At 37.1% G+C, this 19,606-nt stretch overlaps 1 non-coding gene across 1 annotated transcript; it reads left to right on the top strand.

Annotated features, from left to right (window-relative positions):
* Positions 1–14,878: 14,878 nt before the first annotated feature.
* LOC140691729 (small nucleolar RNA SNORA18) lies at positions 14,879–15,008 on the top strand. The gene has a single exon (XR_012067415.1). It is a non-coding gene; the product is annotated as a small nucleolar RNA SNORA18 (small nucleolar RNA).
* The last annotated feature ends 4,598 nt before the right edge of the window (positions 15,009–19,606 follow it).

Here is a 19,606-nt window from a genome sequence, read left to right as displayed (position 1 = left end):
AAATCATAATTACAGAAATCTTGCTGCTGTGTGCTTGGCATTTTTTCAATTTTTTGAGAGTTTCTTCATGAGATGAATGTTGATGAAAAGGATTTTTAATATTGCATAATTAAAAATAAATATTTTCAAGATTTGTACAACACTAAACTAGTATTTTACAAATCATCAGTTCATCAAGTTATAAAATCATGCTTAGGTTTAAAAACAATAAATTCGAAGTGCAAGACAGACAAATGGATTTTCATGTAGGAACAGAGAAAGTTCATTGATAGGCTGTCAGTTTCAGGTTTTCAGATTCTGCACTGCAACTAACTTGTAAGAAACTGACTATTTTAATTTAATGTGGTATCAAAAAGTATAAAGGAGAAAGAACTAAGTACATAAATTCTTGTTCAGTTGAAGTTATATTCCACCATCCCTAAGGGATATCTCTGTTCTTGAACAAATAATCTTGTAAACTAGATGGTACAGGCAAAATTTCAGGGATATTTTACATCAAATACTTCTCGGGCTTTAGGGAAGATAGGAATGAAATGAATTATGATTTTCATGACCCTTTGGGGGCCCAAAATTCACTTTTGAAAAACAAATCTTCTTCCCATTCCAATTTACTTTTGACCATTAGAAAATAAATGTTCTTTCCCTCCCTGCAGCATGTCCTATGCAAGGTTGATGAGATGTACTAAATGGGCCCAGTCAAATGGAAATCTCAACTTCCACCGCTAGTGAAGATGAATTGACATGGACATAGTCTCTGACTCCTACTGATTATGTTAAAAATGTCTGCACATACTAAAGTAACTCCTTAAAGACTCTAAAAGCTAAACAGCTAGTAGCAATGAGAATTTAATCAATGTACTATGCAGCAAAAATTCTAGGATAAATCTCCTATTTCCACTCAGAAGACAAAGAAAAGGAGCCCCATTGTACTAGACAGCACAAAGAAGTCCCTAATTTTCTTCCCTTTTTCTCTCCTCTTTTTCCTCACTCAGCCTTGTTCTAGAGCCAAACTCAGTCTCAAGTCTGCACTGCCACAGTGACATAAGAAAAACAGTTACACTAAATAGTTCTAGCAATAGAAGAAATTGTATGAGTAGTTTAAAATCCTCCCCAAAATGACAACTCCAGGCCCAGATGATTCATTGACAAAATTTACCAAACTGTTATGGACTCTATTTTGTCTCCCATCATTACCCTGCAGATTCTGATGGTAAAGCCTGGACATCCAGACCTCAGAATGTGACTGTGTTTGGAGATAGGGCCTTTAAGCAATCATGATAAAAAGGCGCTGTAAGATTGGATCATAATCCAACCTGATCGGAGTCCTTATAAGGAGGACAACTTGTAGGACAAATGGAGAGATGGTAAGGGTGTCAAGCACCGAGGAATGACCATGTGAAGAGGCAGCAACAGGGCGGCCTTTTGTAAGCCAAGCAGAGACCCCTAAGAGGAACCCAACCCTGCCGGCAACTTGATCTTGAATTGTCTTGAATTGCTGGCCTCCAGAACTGTGAAAGGATAAATTTCAGTTGGTCAAGCTACCTATTAGGTTGTAGTTTTCTATCCATAGAAGACTAATACATAACCATTTAATGCAAAAAATAAATACCAATTCTACAAAATCTCATCATTAGAGGAAGAAATAACACTTTCCAACTCATTTTGTGAGACCAGTGATAAAAGGCATGAACACAAAAACCAAAAATAACATTCTTAAAATTAGCTGTCCATTCTCATCACTCCTCCATGAGAACTCAGACAGGAAGTCCTGGCCAATGCAATAAGACAAAAGAAATATAGATATGAAAGGGAGAAATAAAACTCTCTCTCTTGATTAAGAACATAACATTTTACATTAAAAAAAATGCCATGAGTTTGGTAAGATTGTGGGTTACAAGGTGAACATGAAAAAAAAAAAAACAATTGTATTTCCAAGCCAAGCAATGAATAATTAGAATAAAGGCATTAAAAAAAAAACCACTGATTATTGTAACACAAAAATGAAATAATGAAGTATAATTCTAACAAAGTGTGTGCAGTATCTGTAAGCTGAAAATGTAAATATAAAACGAGTACCAAACAGGGGTCACACAGCTGAAATATACAGTAACTGAACTGAAACATTCAATAGAACAGTTCAACAGCTTCCCAGATCAAATGGAAGAAGGGATTGTCAACAACAACAAAAATAATCACCTAAAAAAAAGGTAACAACAAACTTGAAGACAGATCAGTGGAAATCACCTAATCAGAAGGGACAAAAGAAAAAAAAAAGATGAATAAAAGTGAAGATACCTTAAGAGATCTATGGGGAACAATCAAACTTAGTACTTAAATGAGGAAGAAAAGAGAGAAGGCTGAAATAAATACAGATATGCAAGGTAAATTATAATAGACACCTCGGAAGAAAAAAGGACCATAAGAAAATAGTTGTAAACAATTGTGTGAACAAATTGGATAACCTAGGAGAAATAGAGAAATTCTGAGGAACACACAAACTGTCAAGATTGAGTAAAGAAGAAACAGATAAAAGTCAACACATCGATAAAAATAAGGAGATTTAAATACTAATCAAAAACTTCCAAAGGCAAAAAGACTAGGAGTAAATGCAATTGAAGCTGAATTCTAACAACATTCAAAGAAGGCAATCAATGACATCACTTATATATGTAATTTAAAAAAAAAAGACAAATGAACTTATCTGCAAAGCAGAAACAAACTCATAGATATGAAAAATAATCTTAAGGTTACCAGAGTGGTAAGAGTGTGGGAATGGATAAACTGGGATTTTGAGATTTACAGATATTAATATATACAACACTGATAAACAAGTTCATACTTGTTTATCAATTGTTTGCACAGGGAACTAAATTAAATATCTAGTAGTAATTTATGGTAAAATATTATATGGGAACCAATATATACATGTTCACTTATAACTGAAGCACTATGCTGTACACCAGAAACTGACACAACATTGTAAACTGACTATACTTCAAGAAATATATATGTTATGTATATATATATATATATATATATATATATATATATATATGTATAAAATTTTAAAAATTTGAAAAAACAATACCAATTTTTCTTACACTCTAAACCAAAAAGTAGAACTAGGGGTAGTACTTTTATAATCATCTTATGTCAATAGTCTCTCTGATATCAAAATTAGACAAAGAAACTTCTAGACTATAAAAGTATAGGCCAGTATCTCTAGTGAACACAGATGCAAAAGTACTCAAAAAAATACTAGCACACTGAACTCAACAACATATATAAAAGATTACATAACATAACTCAATGGTATTTATACCTAGGGGAAGATTATTTTAACATACACAAATCAATGTGACACAGGACATTAACAAAATGAAACATTTTAAACACATAAACATCTCAATTTGCAGAAAAATCACAACAAAGTTTAATATTCATTCATAATGAGAACTGAACAAAATAGATACTAAAGAAGTTTCCTCAACACAATAAAGGCCATTTATGAATAGTTCATATCTAAAATCATAATCAATGGGAGAAACTGAAATATTTTCCCACTCTTGCCAATTCTAGTAAATATAAATCATGAAAGTACCAGCAAGGAAAAGATATAAAAGGCATCTAAACTGAAACAAAGGAAGCAAAATTATCTATTTGGAGACGTCATGATTCTGTATATAGAAAGCCCTAAAGACTCCACAACAAAAATGTAGAATACATAAATCCAATAATGTTTTAGGATGAAAAAAAATCAGCATGCCAAAGATAATCAATTGTATTTTTTAAACACCAATAACAAACTTTCTGAAAAAAAAATAAAGAAAACATTAGCATCTATAATGACACCAAAAGGAACAAAATACCCAGGAATAAATTAAACCATGGAGGTGAGAGATCTATGCATGGAATACTTTAAAACATCAATGAGAGAAAGACAAAATAAGCAGAGAGATATCCAATGTTCATGGATTGGAAGAATTAATATTGTTATAATTTCCATACTCCCAAAACCGTCTGAAGATTTAAAGCAATCACTATCAAATTTTCAATAGCATATTCCACTATCAAACTTTTAATAGCATTTTGCACAGAAGTGGAAAACCATGTCTAAAATTTGTGTGGAAGTACAAAAATTCCTGAATAGCCAAAGCAATCTTGAATAAAGAACATAGCTGTGGCATCATACATCCTGATTTCTAGTTATGATACAAAGATACAGTAATTAAAACAGTATGGTACAGACAGGAAAAAAATAGAGCAATGGAATAGAACTGAGAGCCCAGCATATATCTGGAGGGAAATATAACTTGAAAACACACATGTACACCAGTGATAAGAGCAGCACTATTAACAATAGCCAAGAAAAGGGAAAAAAATCCCCAAGTACCCATCAACTAATGACTGGTTAAAGAAAATGTGATATATATTTATAAACACACACACACACACACACACACACACACACACACACACACACACACACACAATTAAATACTACACAGCCATAAAAAAGACTATAATAATACCATTTGTGGCAACATGGATGGACCAGGTGATTTTTGTTCTAAGTGATGGAAGTCAAAAACAGAAATAAAAATGCCATATAATATCACTTATATGTGGAATCTTAAAAAAGGACACAAATGCACTTACCTACAAAACAGAGACTCACAGATACAGAGAACAATCATGGCTACCAAGGGGTAAAGAGGGCAGGTAGGGATCAATTGGAAATTCAACTTTGCACCTCTTGGGGGGTGATGGAAATGTTAGCTGCTGTGTGGTGGTGGTTTCATCTATCAAAATTCATCAAACTGTATATATGAAAGATGTGTACTTTACTGTATAGGAATCATACCATAATAAAAGTGTTTTTTAAAAAATCCAGAAATAAACTACACATTTATAGTCAACTGACCTTCAGTAAAAATGCTGAGAACACTCAATAACATTTCCTTTAATAAACTGTTTTGGGAAAACTGGATTCACATGCAAACAAATGAAATCGGTTGCTTATCTCACACCATATACAAAAATTAACTCACACACACAATAGACTATTATTCAGCCATGAGAATGAAGGTAATCCTGCCATTGTGACAATGTGGATGGACCTTGAGAGCATCCTGCTTAGTGAGATAAGTCAGAGAAAGACAAATATCATATAGTCTCACTTATATGTACAATTAAGAAAAACACACAATGAGATAGCACCACACATCTATTAGAATGTCCACTATTCAGCTGACAGTTCCAAGCACTGATGAGAGTGCAAACAACTGGAAATCTCATCAGTGCTAATGTGAATGCAAAGTGGTACAGCTACCCTGGAAACAGTTTTGCATTCTCTTATAGAGTAAAATCTTGCACTTAACTTATGATCTGGCAAACCATTTGAGGTAGTTACCAAAGAGAAATAAAATTTTATGTCCACAAAAAAACTTGTGTGTCTCTATTTAGGGCAGCTCCAGTAGACTGGAAACAAACTAGAAACAAACTAAATATCTCTAACTGCTAAGTGGATAAATAAAACTGTGGTGTCTACCCCTAGTGGAATACTTCTAAGCAATTAAAAAAAATAGTGAGCCATTGATACACACAACACAGACAAACCTCCAGTGCATACTGCTATGTAAAGGAAGCAAAAATTAAAAAAAATGCTGCACAGTGTGTGATTCTATACTTAGGACATTCTGAAAAACATATAAGTAGCTGGAGAACAAATCTGTGGTTCCCAGGAGTTGACACTGGGGAAAAGTATGAATATAAAAGGGCAACAGTAGCGAAGGTTCAGGAAATTATGGAAATTTTCTATGTTGTGGATGTAGCTGTGGTTACACAACCATGTACATTTGTCAAAACATAACCGTACATGAAAAAGAATGAGGCTTACAGTGTGGGCATTTTACATACTAACTTAGAATATAGAAACAGAGAGAGAGAGAGAGGAGGCCTCTGCTTAGCAAGACCTCAGAGCTCTCTGGATGACAGAGAATTCATTTAACAAAAGTGTAAGACACCATAAATACACACCTAGTGCACAACAGTGAATAAAATGCATAGCCCTGCCTTCGAGCAGTTTAGTCCACTTGGGAAGACAGAGACCAAGATGGTTTGAACAGGGTGACTGCCATCTTCAAATAAAATGAGAAACTCTGTCAACCATTCTGCCCCCTTGCCTTGCATTCTGTATTCAACCCTCCACAACCAAATGGCATAATATTGTGGCCCACCTCCGCTATCTCCAGGCCCTCATGTTCCAGTCTCTCCTCACAATGCCACAACCTAGATGCTACTCCCTCGCTTGATGGGATGGTCCTCATCTGTTCCACAAAGTTGACTGCTTACTTGTTAGACCCCATCTTACTTGACGTCCAGCAGCTTTTGATTCTGTAGATGACTCATTCTTCTGGAGACATTCTGTGCCCATGACACTCCAGATTTCCCTGTCTCTCTCTCTGAATGCTCCTTCTCCACCACTGTTAGCACTCTAGAAGACTTTGTCCTACCCTAGTGCTTCTGCTCTTACTCTAATCCACCTCCCTCAGAAAGCTCCCCATATCCAGTTTCAACTGACAACTAGTTATCGATCAGTTCCCAAGATGTATCTTCTGCTCAGAGCTCTTCTCAAAGCTCCACAGTTATAATTTCTAACCACCTACTCCAGATCTCACATGGATGGCTCAAAGACACCTCAGTCAGTATGTCCACCACTAGACCCATGAATTTCCCTACCAAACTTGTCCTATTCACATTTATCAGTTTTGGTCCTGGCACATAGGCAGCCAGGAACACAGGCATTATCTTTGATCCTCTTATCTCCTTTGCCACCCAAATCCAAATCATCATTAATGTCTACTGATGTTTTTCCAAACTATCTTTCAAGTTTGCCTATATCACTCGATCCCCACAGCCTACAACCTAATCTGAGGAACATCTATCTGGGGCTTTCTAAAGACTATACCTGTTCCCACCATATCACCTAGGTCTCCTCCAATACAATTTCCTACTCATCAGGTTATTTTTTTTCAAAATGTGAATCTGAGCCCATCACTTTTACTTTCAAAATATCAGAGGTTTCCCATTACTGCTAGAACAAAGTCCTCTGCTCATTGAGATCTATCCATCTCTGCATGTTCTGGCTGTTGACTCATTCTGGTGTTCTTGACTCATTCCCCTCACTTAATCCCTTTCCTCCAGCCACAGGGATTTTTTAAAATTTGCTCAAAGGAATCATGTACCCTGCTACCACAGGGCCTTTGCATGGATTCTTCTTCTATGGATTGCTCCCATTTCCCTGTTACCCCAACACTAACTAGGGTACCTCCACATCCATCAGATTTCAGTTCCAGTATCAATTCAAGAGAAAAGGCTTTCTTGACCCCTAAGTCTGGGACAGACTGCCTGATAATTTCCTTTATTTTTCTCAGAGAATTTACTCCTATTAAAAATTATAAAGTCATTCATGTAGACTTTGGATTATGTCAACCACCAACATGAGGTCTGTAAAATTTTTGAAATCTGGGACTCTATATTTTGCTCAATAGTCAAACTCTAGTATCTAACACATTAGCTAACTCCCAGTAGGCACTCAATAAATATCTGCTAATGATTGGACTCAACAATCCCACAGAATGAAGTAGTATAATGATATGCATGTCTGTACACTTTGTAACAGCAATGGATTGGACACAACCTAACAGCCTATCAGCTGAAGACTTGATTAAATATATTATGAGATGTCCTTCCAATAGAATACTATGCAATCATTTAAAGCAACTTGTATACATTGATATGGAAAGAATTTCCAGATTCACTTGGGAATAAGGCAGGCTGGGCAGAGTAAAGTGTGCGTTGTGAACTGCCACTCTTTTCAAAAATGACACTAATTGACAGGAATCATGTTTTAATTACAAGTTGAATGAAAATACTTATTGCATGTTTACAAGAGACTTAACGATGGTTATTTGTTTGGTTGCAGAGTAGTTGGGAGGATGGGTGTTAGTGGTTGAAGAGAAAACTCTGCTATCATTTTATACTAGTAGATTTGGGAGCCCATGTGGATGTGTTATCTGCTTATAATTAGGTAAATGAATATTTAAAGAAATGCTCCTTTGAAGATCCCAATCAATTCTGTTGAATGAATTACAACAACATGATAGATTCTCCATCATCTTTTCCCACCTCCAACACATATTGTTTCACAACTGATGCCCCAAATCTGCCATTACTCTGGGAAGAGGTAGGGTGCTTTTTAAAAGTGACGTATGTTTTATGTTTCAAAGCAAAATTTATGATTATCAATATACAATCATAAACGTTTATAAATGAGAAGTGATTTCAAACATCAGCTCTAATTAGATCCTTACAAGGACCTGTGACAGTTTATGTTTTTAGCCCTAGTTTAGAGAAAACTAAAGTTGTAAGCAGTTAAAAGCCTTGCCCACTGTCACTCCTCTGGAAATGACAGGGCCAATTTAAAGAGGAAAAAAATGGCAACAGAACTTTCACAGATTTTATTTCCATACTCTGACATTCCTGGACAGATTGATGTAAGTGTGGGTCAGTCTGGGTTTTGGTCCTGGGGGAAAACCTTGGCAGAGGGAGGGAAATAACCAACTTCTATTTTGACTGTTGCGCTCACTCAGCATGGAAGGAAAGAGAAAGGAAATTGTCCCTGGCTGGTGTGAAAACTTCTTGCCAGGAATGGAATGGATTCTCCAACATGCCAAAGACATCCCTGAGGTCCCACTAATACCAGGATGCTGAACCAGAGAGCTGCAGAACACTAGGATTCTGCTGACTTTTTGTCAACTTTTGAAACCAAAATTGTTTCTACCGCCTGAGGTGTGGCTGGGATATTTGAGGATGAAACTGGAGAATGGAAGGGTTTGTCTGTTGAAGGCAGAGTTGCCAATCACCCTGAGTGTGCATCTCAAAAATTTTCCATATATACAGTTTTTCTCTGATTCCATATCTTACCCTCTGGATCGACTCCACTGTCCCAGATTCATGTGATGCTACCAATAAAAAGAATGAAATGCACCCTTCAAAACTACTGTCTGGAGCCTCAGTGGAAGCTGACTGGGGGCTTAGTAAAGAAGCAGAAACAGTGGAAAGGGCATCTTGTAAATGATCTTTCAGGATTTCTCATCATCTCAATGTGGTATGTAATACAAGAAAGCCGTGTAGCTTGCAACATCCATGTCCATTCATAATTGTCTCTAACATGTGTTCTGATTAGCAGAAATCTACCTCTACCCTTGGCCAAGCAAGAGGGGGACTTGGAAAACTCCTCTGGTCCCTCCTGTCTGAAGACACACCACCACAGGAAGAGCATGACTGTTTCTGATGCAACATGACATATTTATCCCAGGCAGGAGAGGAAATTGGAAGCTCAAACTTGACACAGGAAAGGCTAAGAATTGTTAGCTCTTTTTTTCTTGAAGACATGAATAAGTAATTGTCCATAACCTTTCATCCAACACTGAAAGCTTAAAATCACAATTACTTTCACTACTCCAGAGGTTGTAACAAGATCTCCAAAAGTATCACAAAACGAAAAAGCTAAAATTTACCAGAAAGACAACTTAGTTTTAGTCTCACCCTAAATTCTCAACATAGGGAATTTCACTTGGCTCTGATGTGGTGCCCGCCAAAGTGGGCAGGAGATAAAGATGGAAGGAGCAAAGGGGTTGAAATGTACAAAGTCCATCAGTTCCAACACCCATATTTGGCTCCACAGCCACTCAAACATCTGAAAAATTTCCTTTTCTTCCTGCAAAGCACTTTCAGCAACGCAGCACACCCACCCTCTGTCACCAAAGAGACCTGGGTGATGCAAGGGAAAAGGAATTCTCACCAAGATCAACATCTGACTACCAGAAATATGACAGAATTTGCACTGAAATAATTATCCATGGCCCTATTCTGTTTTCTTCTAGTGATGGAAAATCTAATTCCCAGGAAATACTAACAGCTTCATTATGTGACCACAGAGCTACTAGGTTACGTAGTTAAGGAGTTTGGAGACTGAGGTATAAACTATTTTTGACACAACAACTGATCCCTTGATATAAATCTATTGCAACCAAGTGTAAGCAAAATTCTCACCAACTGGAGAATCAAAGGACCAAGATGAAAAAGCTTTTATATGGAATATGCTCATGTCTGCCTCAGGGTGGGGATACTAATGTTCACATCTGATCGGTCCAGTTCAACGTGGAGTCGGGGCTGTTACAGACTAAAAGGGTGGGAAAAAACCTGGTGTTTGGAACCATGTTGGGAGCAAAATAAAGAAGAAGTTCTCAGAAAATTCTGGCAAACCATGGAGGGTTACTCAGAAGAGTCTAGATCTCTGTCAGTGGGGTGGGCCTGTGGAAAGGACTGTTGATAATGCAATGATCTGGCCTGAGGTTTCACAAATGCCTGCAGGGCCCGGCTCTGATCTGAGGGAAACTATACCATCATCTCCTCCACAGCAGAACTCAGGTCACACTCAGCCCTGACTCCAGTCTCTGGCCTCCCTGAGTGTGTCCTTCCAGGCAGCCAGTGGTTCCACATGTGCAGCCCCCTTAGTCACATTGAGCCATTGTGTGTGCCAGCCTCCCCGGTAGAGCTGACTGCTGTGCATCCCCTCGGCTCCAACATTTTCCAGCTGTCTCTGGTCCAACCTAACTCCCCAGGTTCCAAACTCTGGTGTCTCCTTACTTAAAAGACCACATGGTCCTCCCTATTTTCTCAGAACAACAATGAGACCTCTTGCAGGCTGGTCTACTGAAGCATCTTGGCTCAACTCCTAGTCCTCCTCCATTGTACCCTATTGCTTCCATAAACCTAAGAGTGTTTCCTAGAAATGCTAACCCATTGTGTTCTTAGCATGGACCGGAGAGCCACACCACCTGGGGGGGACCATAGGGAAGTTATTTAATCTTCTGATGCCTCAGTTTGCTCATCCGTAAATTGGAAATAGTAACAGTACACCTACCTCCAAGTGTTTTGTGAGAATCAAATGCAAAATTTGTAAAACATTTAAGTGGTGTTAGTTATTATCATTATTACATAGAATTTAATTGAGAATAAATAATTCTCTACATAATGAGGGGAACTGGGAGAAAAGCTCACATTAAAATACTGTCTTTGGTAAGTTTTCTACTTCTTAACTATGAAAAAGTTAGCAATACCACTAAAAGGTTGCCTCTAGTGATATTTAACTCATTCACTGAAAAAAGAAAAGTCAAAAAGTTTAGATGTTTGTAAATGTTGATTCAATTTATAGATTTTACTGAACAAGCATTATCATATCATTTTTCATGAACTGTTCCGAGCCCCATGAGTTTGACAGACAGCAAGTATCCCAGACTTTGCAAACTGATCATTTCGGTCACACAGAGCTCTCGCTGGAGATCACCTAATGGCAGTGCAAAACTGAGATGGCAATTCATGTGGCTGGATTTGGGGATATTTGAGGAAATCAAGTTAATAATAATAATATTTTTATTTTTATTATTATTATTAGCCTCAAACCTAGAACATGGACACTGGGGCCAGAGAGTGAGTTCAAATCCCAGCCCCGTCACCACTGGCTGTGTGACCCTCGCAATTTAGTAAACCTCTCTGTGTCTCAGTTGCCTCATCTGTAACAACAGGAGGACTGTAACTTTGTCACCAGGAAGTGAGATATTCGATGTAAGGTGCTTAGGACACAACCTGCCACATAGTAAGCACTAAGGTTATGTTAACCGTTGTTATTAGCACATTGTAGACACAGAGCATCTGGCATCTGCAAACAGCAACAGTCTCTTCAGAAGGCAGGGCAGAGGGGTCACAAGTGTGGCACTTCTAGGAAGCCAGCAGGACTTCCCCATAAACATGATTCTCCTAAGCCCCATCTACTTGATGTATGTAATGCACTGAGAAGGTCCCCACTACATGAAACCATGTGTGTTTATGTGAAGACTTACTGCAGTGTATAGAGACTTCCCTGTGAGGAAAGGCTTGACTTCCTTCACCTCCAGAGCACTGGAACTGACCACGGGCCTAAGAGAAATTTCGTAAATGTGGAATGAATCAGTGAGCAGTCATTCCCCTAGATTCTAAGTGGCTTTAAATATTACATCCCTTATGAAAATACAAATCCCTTAATGAACTGAATGAACTGAACTCCTCAGCAATCATCTTGGTGAACATTAGTGAGCACAGAGCCGAGGGAGGACAGTGACAGCGTCCCACTGCTTGCACTTCAAGCACATTTCAACACCATCTAGCCCCAAATTCACAGAGCAAAGGCAAAATTTGTCCATTCTGACTGGAAAACAAAAAAACCTAATCTCAATGAGATCATAATAATATGTTTTCATTTACTGGCTAATAACTAAAAAATAGAAGTTCACATTGCAAGGAATTCCTTTTTGTATTTCATAGGTTTTAGTAAAGAAAAGCTCCATTTCTGGATATTGGCATATAGAAGTTTCATAATATTTCCATCTGTAAAGAATTCCCATAGCAATCACGCTGTGGGGAATACCAAAAGTTATGAATACAGGGTCAGAAATATTTCTTGAGTCTTTTCAGAAAAAGATACAATGCATGAATGACTAGTCAGAGTGTCTAAAGTTAACACTGTCCTTTGTGACTACCATGAACATGTAAGGCTATCAACACAGAGGAACAGGAAACTCTGACACGGAAAAATATCTCAAGGTCCTCTGGAGATAAACTGCAATATACCAAGTGGCTTTAGAAAGCACTATATATAAAAGATGTTTGAATAATATACAAACATTTTATTTATTAAATCATCTTTTTTCATTGAGTTATAGTCAGTTTACAATGCTGTGCCAATTTCTGGCATACAGCTCAATTTTTCAGTCCTATATGAGTATATATATATACATATATTTATTTATTTTCATTTTCAATTTCACTCTGAGTTACTACAAGATCTTGAATATATTTCCATGTGCTCTACAGTATAAGCTTATTTATTTCTTCTATATACACCTGTCAGTATCTACAAATCTCAAACTCCCCATCTGTCCCTTTCCATCACCCACTCCCCCTGGCAACCACAAGTTTGCATTCTATGTCTGTGAGTCTATTTCTCTTTTGTATTTAATTTCATTAGTCTTTTCTTTTTTAATTATCTTTTAATAACTATCAGAAACAGGTCACCAAATCCACAAAGAGTCAATACATCCCTTATTCATAAATATTTAGAGCCTATAAGTGGGATCATTTCATTCAGGTCAGTCATCTCATCATTCAAAAGTCATAAATATCTTCTATATGGAGAGACTAAGCTGAAGGGAACACTGGGAAGAACTTGTCTTCATTCTAAAAGAAAATTTCATGCTCAAACCGGCAAGGACCACACGGAACAACTAAAAATAATCCTGAAAAAATTTATACACACACACACAAACACACACACATATAAACATACATACATATGAAAAGTTTTCAGACAGTGGACATGAGGAAGCCCTGGAATGTGACCCTTGAGTGATGAGAACCAAATGAGAATGAGCTTGACCGCTGCCCTATCTCACTGCTTGGAGGGCATTCCCAGCCCCTGCACAGGAAGGGGGAACCCACAGGGAGCCTCGTGGTCTCCCTTCATTGAGGAGTGGGCTTTGTGAGTCCGTGGAGTCCAAGGCACCTAGAACTCACAGAGCAAAGTCCTGCAGAGAAGATGGTGTTACAGAGAAAAAGGTCCAAAACTCTGCAAAAGGTCCTCCTGGAGTCTTCAACACAGTACTAATCAGTGCGTATGAATGAAGAAATTACTGAGAAATAAACAAAGAACAACCCAAAATGAGCAAAAGGAACAATTTCAGGAGCTCATGCAGGGTCAGAAATGCTCACCCCCACACCCACCAGAGTGCAAAACCTGAATCCCCAGAACAGTATATAAAGCATTAAGGAGGTTACTGCCCCAGGAGGGGAGCAAAATGAGCCCTAAACTGAATGTCTCTCTGGTCTAGCACTAACAGAGCTTAAAAGAAAGCTTCAAAAATATCAAAAGGCCTCCAAATGAGTTAACTGCATCCCAGAACAAAGCTTAGGGATATTGAGAACATAAAAATATCTGGGACCCAATAAAGTAAAATTCATATTGTTTGACTTCTAACAAAAATTACCAAGAATGCAAAGAAAGAAAAAAAAAGCATGCATAATGTGGACTGAAAGATCATGTCTCCACAAAATTCATATGTTAATGTCTTAATTTCCACTGTGATAGTATTTGGTCCTTTGGGGAGGTAATTAGTATTAAAAGAGGTCCAAAGGTAAGGCCCCAATCTGATGCACCTGGAATCCTTGTCAAAGGACTAGGACACATTAGAGAAATTGTGCTTGCTCAATCTCTCTCTGCCTCCTCTCTCTCCCCATCTCCCCTCTCGGTCTTGCCCCAGATGCACAGACTGTGGAAAGGATATGTGAAACAAAATGCTACCAGAGCTTTAACCTGGACTTCTAACGTCCAAAACTCTGAAAAAATAAAATTATTTTGTTTAAGCAACTCAGTCAGCATTATTTTATCAGGGTTGCTATGTCTGACTAAGTTACCCATAAGAAGAAGAAAGATCAATCATTAGAAACAGAATGAAAAACAAACTTATTGTTGTTTGGGAGGAAGGGGGTGGGGAGGGATAAATTGGGAGTTCAAGACTTGCAGATACTAACTACTCTATATAAAATAAACAACGAGGGTTTACTATATAGCAGAGGGAACTATATTCAATGTCTTGCAAGGGCCTAAGATGATAGAGAATATGAAAATGAATATACGTGTGTATATGGATGGCTGGCATATTATGCTGTACACCAGACATTAATGTAACATTGTGAAATGAATATATTTCAATTAAAAAAAGACAATCACCTGATGGGGTTTTTTCTGTAGACCTACATCATTGGAAGTGGTTCACAGAGTAACTGTGTGGTTTCCTTTCCTCAGAGAACTGCATGTTAGATCTGTGGGAAAGAGCTACAAGACAGAGCTGCTAAATAAACTATGAAAATACCGAAAAACTTTTGTATCTTCTGTATTATCATATCTCAACAATCAGCACTGTTCCAGAGTGTGATGTGTGTGACTTGAACTTAATTCATGTTTACAAAGTCTTGAAAACTCAGAACCAGGCAGACCCATCTTCCCTGACCCCAAATATGTAACAGTCCTAAAGTAACCTGCATGAGGATACTGGATCCCAAAGGTTACAAGTGAGGAAAATTTGAAGTGTGTCCGTGTTCTACTAGGGATCAAAGAAGCTCAACTAAAAGAATTATGGACTGAATGACAGGAAAACAGTTGATTGAGCAAATATTCTTTTTTTAATTATATATTTATGTTTATTTCTGCTTTGCCTTTTTGTTATTGAGTTATAGCCAGTTTACAATGTTGTGTCAATTTCCAGTGTAGAGAACAATTTTTCAGTTATACATGAACATGCATATATTCATTGTCACATTATTTTTCATCGTGAGCTAACACAAGATCTTGTACCTATTTCTCTGTGCTGTACAGTGTAAACTTGTTTATCTATTCTACATATGCCTGTCAGCATATAAATTTCAAACTTGAGCAAAAATTCTTTTTGAAAGGGCTATCCAGAAGGTTATGACAGAAACATAAGGGGATGGGCAGTGGAAGGAATTAGAACATGTGAATTTCTTAAAAAGTTTACTGAATTACATAATTTTGCCTATTACACAATATAAAAGAAAAACATTTTACATTTAAAATAAGAAACAGAACTAGAAATATATTTATGGCAGAATTATTTTAAAAAGGATCCTAGACAGCTAATATAACCATACTTAAAGATGGTAGAAAAAATATTAAGCATGCTAAGTAAACAGACAGAACACATAAGAAAGGTTCAGGCCAAACCTCTAGTGGTAAAAAATACAATTTCGAAGAAGAAAAATGCACAGGAATGTATTAATAGCAAATTAGACATTACAGAAAAAATATTGATCAACTTGTTAATATGATAACAAAAGATAGGCAAAAGGAAACACAAGAAAAGTAGGCTAAATAACTGAACAGCATAACAGTGAGCTGTGTGAGAACTTCTAGCAGACTAATACATGGAAAATTGGGGTGCCTGGGCAAAGTAGCAGGCAATAAATAAAATATTTGAAGAATAATGACCTGAACACCATAATGCCCAAGGCAACATACAGACTCAATACACTTCCTATCAAATTACCAATGACATTATTCACAACAGCTGCAAACAAAAAAAAAAATTTAAATATGTATGGAAACACAAAAAAAAACCCCAAAGAGCCAAAACAATCTTGAAGAAGAATGGAGATGGGGGAACCATGTTCTCTGACTTCAGACTATACTACAAAGTTACAGTAATCAGAACATTATGGTCCTTACACAAAAACAGACACAAAGATAAATGGAACAGGATTGAAAGTCCAGAAGTAAACCCATATGATTATGGTCAATTCATCTATGACAAAGGAGGCAAGGATACACAAGGGAGAAAAGACAGTCTCTTCAATAAGTGGTGATGGGGAAACTGGACAGCTACCTGTAAAAGACAGAGGTTAGAACATTCTCTAACATCATATATACAAAAATGAACTCAAAATGGATTCAAGACTCAACATAAGACCTGATACTATAAAAGTCTGAGAGCAAAACACAGGCAGAACACTCTCACACATAAATCACAACAATATATTTTTTGAACCAGCTCCTGTGGTAACGGAAGTAAAAGCAGAAATAAACAAAAGAGATCTAAGTAAATTTAAATGCTTTTGCACATCTAAGGATACCATCAAAAAAAACAAAAAGTTAACATACAGAACGGGAGAAAATATTTGCAAATGGTGAGACCAACAAGGGACTAATTTAAAAAAAACACAAACAGAACATACAACTTAAAATCAGAAAAACAAGTATACTTATCTAAAAATGGGCACAAGAGCAAAACAAGCAATTCAACAATGAAGACATACAAATGGCCAATAGACACACGAGAAATTGCTCAACATTGTTAATTGGCACATAAATGCAGAAGAAAACTACAATGAGAAGTCACTTCACATCAGCTATCATTAAAATATCTGCAAGAATAGACGCTGGAGAGGGTGTGGAGATAAGGGAACAATCCTATACTGTTCATGGTAGTGTGGATTGTGCAGTCACTATGCAGGACAGTATGGAAGTTCCTTAAAAAGCTAAAAATAGACTTACCATGTGATCCAGCAATCCCACTCCTGGGCATAAACCTGGAGTAAAATAAAATTCAGAAAGACACCTGTACCCCAATGTTCATAGCAGCACTATTTACAATAGCCAAAACATGGAAACAGCCTAAATGTCCATCAACAGAAGACTGGTTAAAGAAGATATGGCATATACTTATACATTCATATATACATACAATGGAATACTACTCAGCTAAGAAAAAAGAATAAAATAATGTCATTTGCAAGAACATGGGTGGACCTAGAGATCATTATTCTAAGTAAAGTAGGCATGAAAAAGAAAGAAACATACACTATGATATCATTTAAATGTGAAATCTTAAATAACAAACAGGATAAAAATGAACTACTTATTATTTATAACTTGATGATTGATCACTTGAATATGTGTAAGGATATTTCACTGTCCTTTATGATCAAGTTACTGCATTTTTTTGATTCTTATTTAGTGGTTGGCTTTATTCACTTCTTAACTATGTAGAGTTAAAAAGCTAAAGCTCTAATCTCTAGTTAAAAACAATGTTCAGTGCATATATGTAAACTATAAATATGTGCAGAATACTGCATATATGTACATATATGAAATATATTCCATATGTGCAAATTGTCATAATTCTACCTAATAAAACTGAATAATGATATTTTTATTTGGTTTTTTGTTTGTAAGTTTGGGGGGAAGTAATAAGGTTTGTCAATTTATTTACGTTAATGGCAGCACTGGGGAATGAACCCAGCACTACATACATGCTGATAAGCACACGCTCTACCACTGAGCATAGAACTTTATTCCTGAGAAGAGGGAAAGCAGGGAGGCACGCCCGATGACTGCCTGAGCTTAGTGCCAGAAGGCAGGTTCCAAGCCGCATCACAGAGAACGGGAAACTCAAGAGGATGACAGTCACACTGAGTTGAGGGGTAGAGATCAATACTCAGGGAGGCCAAAATGGCTGGATTTGGCAGGACAGCCTCTCTTGGAGGAGCGGGCAGCACAGAGGGTCCCTAGAGTCAGGTGGAATTCTGATCTGTGTAAGAGGACACCATCTAAATTCAGGGGAAACAAGTTTATACTGTAGAGCACTGGGAGCTATATTCACTTCCTTGTAGTAACTTATGTTGAAAAAGAATCTGTAAATGAATGTATGCATGTTCCTATATGACTGAAGCACAGTGCTGTACACCAGAAATTGACACAACTTTGTACACTGACTATACTTCAGTACAATTATATTTAAAAAAACAAACAAAAAACAGTTGGACAAAGAAGCCCAGAGCTCATACAGAACTAGGAGTGGTTCATGGCTCCACCAGCAAGAGTGGAAATAATTCCCAAAACACATGGCATCACATAAAATCCTCAGGAGAGCACTACCTAAGTATTGGGGCTAAATCATCCATAAACTAAAAGATGCCCTGGACATACCCTAAGAAAACCTAGTAACTAGATTCAAAAGGATACAGCTAAGTCCCAGTAGCTTAACTGCATATGAGAAGAGCATCCAGCACTGCTTTAAGGAGTACAGCAAAATCTAGCACCCAACACTCTATGTCTGGAATCCAAGCAAAAATGATCAGGCAGGCAAAGGAAAAAATTATGACCCAGAACCAGCAAAAGAAACAATCAACAGATACAGACTCAGAAATGGCAAAAGATAATGGAATTAGCAGACAAGAGCATTAAACAAGGTTACACTGGTGTAGCTTCTTGGGGAAAAGCTTGGTTATTCCTTAAAAGGTTAAACATAAGTTAGCATATGAGCCAGGGATTCCACTTCTAGGTACACACCCAAGAGAAAAGAAAGTGTATGTCCACACAATAAACTTCACACAAGTGTTCACAGCAGCATTTTTCACAACAGCCAAAAACGAGAAACAATCCAAGGGTCATTCAACTGACAAATGACTAAAATGTAACATATTCATACAGAGGAATGTTTTTCATTAAAAAAAAAGAATGAAGTACTGAACATGTCACAACGTGGATGAAACTTGAAACCATTATGTTAAGTGGGGGGAAAAAAGCAGTCACAAAAGATCTGCTTCCATTTACATGAGGAGTCTTGAATAATCAAATCTATAGAGACAGAAAATAGACTAGTGGTTGCCTGGGCCGGAGAGGATGAAGAAAGAATGGCGAGCGACTGCTAATGGGTACAGAGTTTCCCTGAAAGATGATGAAAATAAAGTTCATTGTGTGAATGGGTACCCAACTCTGTTACTATACTAAAAGACATTGGTTTATGCACTCGAAGTGGGTAAATGATACATCTATTCAACAAAGCTATTAAGAAGTTATTATAAACATACTCCATGTAGTAGAAAGGTAGAGCAAAAGGAAGCAGAGCAACGGTAGATTCAAAAGAAAGGA

The sequence above is a fragment of the Vicugna pacos genome, chromosome 36 (genome assembly GCF_048564905.1).
Source record: "Vicugna pacos chromosome 36, VicPac4, whole genome shotgun sequence".
NCBI lineage: Eukaryota > Metazoa > Chordata > Mammalia > Artiodactyla > Camelidae > Vicugna > Vicugna pacos.
Note: the sequence above shows the minus strand (reverse complement) of the source record. Positions and strands in the feature narration are given on the sequence as shown.